Source organism: Arachis ipaensis, chromosome B02, assembly GCF_000816755.2.
Source record: "Arachis ipaensis cultivar K30076 chromosome B02, Araip1.1, whole genome shotgun sequence".
NCBI classification, from domain to species: domain Eukaryota; kingdom Viridiplantae; phylum Streptophyta; class Magnoliopsida; order Fabales; family Fabaceae; genus Arachis; species Arachis ipaensis.
In genome coordinates this window covers 23,865,865-23,868,506 of record NC_029786.2, presented here as the reverse complement: position 1 = coordinate 23,868,506, position 2,642 = coordinate 23,865,865, and positions in this window count along the sequence as shown.

Here is a 2,642-nt window from a genome sequence, read left to right as displayed (position 1 = left end):
CGCTAAAAATGATTTTTCTAATAATTAATTGTTATTGTTTTGGGGTTTTTCTTTTTGATTTTTTTTGGTAGAAGGTCATCTCATTTTCTTTATTTAAGATTACCAAGCCAAGTAATATTTAATGAACAATTTAGTACTTAAAAATATATTTCATACCTTCAAGCATTGACGTGTGTATGCCATAGACCACAGACTTAGTCAACAAACACAAATTTAAGATTTTAGATCTCTTGTTATACATACATTATTACCGGTTTGTCAGATACTTAGTATTTATTAAGCTAAACTTTTATGTATTAATTTATTAGGATTTTGGTTCTAATTTTTTAAATTCAAAATTGTTAAAAAGGTGATAATATAATTAATAAGTTAGAGTAAACAAAAATAGGGGGAAAATTGAAAACATAGTTGTTTGAATTTTTTTTTTTTTAGAAAAAAAAAAGTGAAAATGTGTGTTTTATGGAAATTGGATTTGGGAGAGAAACAACAAACTGCCTTTCTTATATAGAGAAGTGGAGCACCTAGAGAAAACACTTTTACACGTTTAAGTTTTAACCATATTTAAGACTGAGGAATGTTAGGGGCAGTAGTTTTAGTGTTTTGTAATCATTAATTGGTTATTAATAGTGTTTTTAATAGTGTGAGATTACATCTAATGGTGAGAGATCACTCACTTTTGTTTTGATGGTTAAGTGTTGGCCAAAAAACACAAAAATTGCTGGCCCCTAGACTTTTCCTTTAAGACTAATAGTGTAATATCCTAATCATCTTTCAAAAAACTTCTAGTCAAATATTATAATTTTTTAAAGACTGTTATATTTTTATTAAACAACAATAAAGATTTATTTATCTATCTTTTTATTAAAATTTGACAAAAAAATTGATATATCTAATAAAACAAATAGTTAAAAATTGATTTGGTGATTAAAATTAATTGATACGTTAAAATTCACATTCCTCTTTCTATTCTTCATCATTGTCATGATCATTTTTCTTCTTTTTCTACATTTTTATAATTTATTTGACTCTTTTAACAAAAAGTTATTTTATGATTAAAAAATTTTGGTTTTAAAATTAAAACAATTCTATGTCATGGTTAAAAAAATTTGATATTATTTTTTTAATAAATTCGACACAATTTAAAATTTTTCCTCCTCTTTTTTGTCATTATCATCTTCATCTTCTTTTTCATCTTCTCTTTCTTATTTCACCTTCTTATAATTCAATACCACCTAACTAGTTCAATAATGATAAGAAAAGTAGATTATTTAGATAGGACTAACACGATTATGAAATTTCTATGCATGGTTAAAAAATTTCGATGTCAAAATTAAGTAAATTCATGTGTCAACTGTCACGGTAAAAAATTTTGGTACTATTTTTTTAATAAATTTTGCACAATTCAAAAATCTCCTCCTCCTCCTTCTTCTTTCACATTCTCATCATTCTTGTTTTACTCTCTACAAGAATTTGTATTTCGGTTAAAAAATTTCGGTGTCAAAATTAACAAACTTTTTGTAATTAAAAACTTGTGTCTCGGTTAAAAAATTTTAGTGTCAAAATTAAGAAACTTCTTGAGTCATGGTTAAAAAATTTTGGTGCTATTTTATGATAAATTTTACATAACTCAAAACTTCTCCTCTTCCTCCTCTTCCTAAAAATAAGAATAAAAAAAAATCAAATAAAGACAAAAAAAAAGGAATATAATGATGAGAACAAGAGAAAAAATATAACAATATCAGCAGTAATAAAAAAATAATGATAAAAAAATCACAAATAAAAAAAACAAAATTAAAAAAGTGCGTAATTCACGCGCTCGTTATTGTATGAGGTTTTTTTATTTGGACTAACTTAATAGTATTTAATTGACAAAAATATTTAGATACATAGCAAAATCGTATAATTAAATGTTAATAAGAACTTAAAAAGGTGATAAACTGTGATGTAGTGAAAAAGGTGTTTGCCTCGTACTAAGCCACACCAAATTGAAATTTTTAGCCGTGGTAGTTAGATTAGTCAATTAGTGTGTGTGAATGAGTGTGTGTGAGTGTGTTATATGACAAAAAAAAAAAAATTGAGAAACGGTAATAATTAAATAATTGTCTACTATAGGATTTTTTTTTAAGTCTTAATTTATCGATAAATTAAATGTATAACTAAAAATATTGTCATATTATAAAATCTAAACATAATATACTTATTAATTAGGTAGCAACTAGCAACCCTTTTCACAACCCTACCTAACAAGAAGTCACCCAAAAAAAAAAAAAATTACCTAACAATTGATATTATTTTTTTTGACAACTAGAAGATATTAAAATTAAATATTATAGGAAAAAAAATACAAGGCATCAATAATTGCAGTAAATGAACTGAGACTTAGCTTTATGTATCATTTTCTTCATGATGTATTGATGTTATACATAATAAAGATATATAAAGGAATTTGACGGGCACAGTAAACTAGTTCATTATACAATGATTATATATTCCTGTAGAGATATCTAATAAAATTCTACCATAATCATTTTATTTCGGTGGGAATTAATTAATATTGGTTTCTTCACTTAAGAGTAATAATATACAAATATATTTTAAGATTATAAATTATTTTTTACATTTTTATTATCTGAAGAAATTTG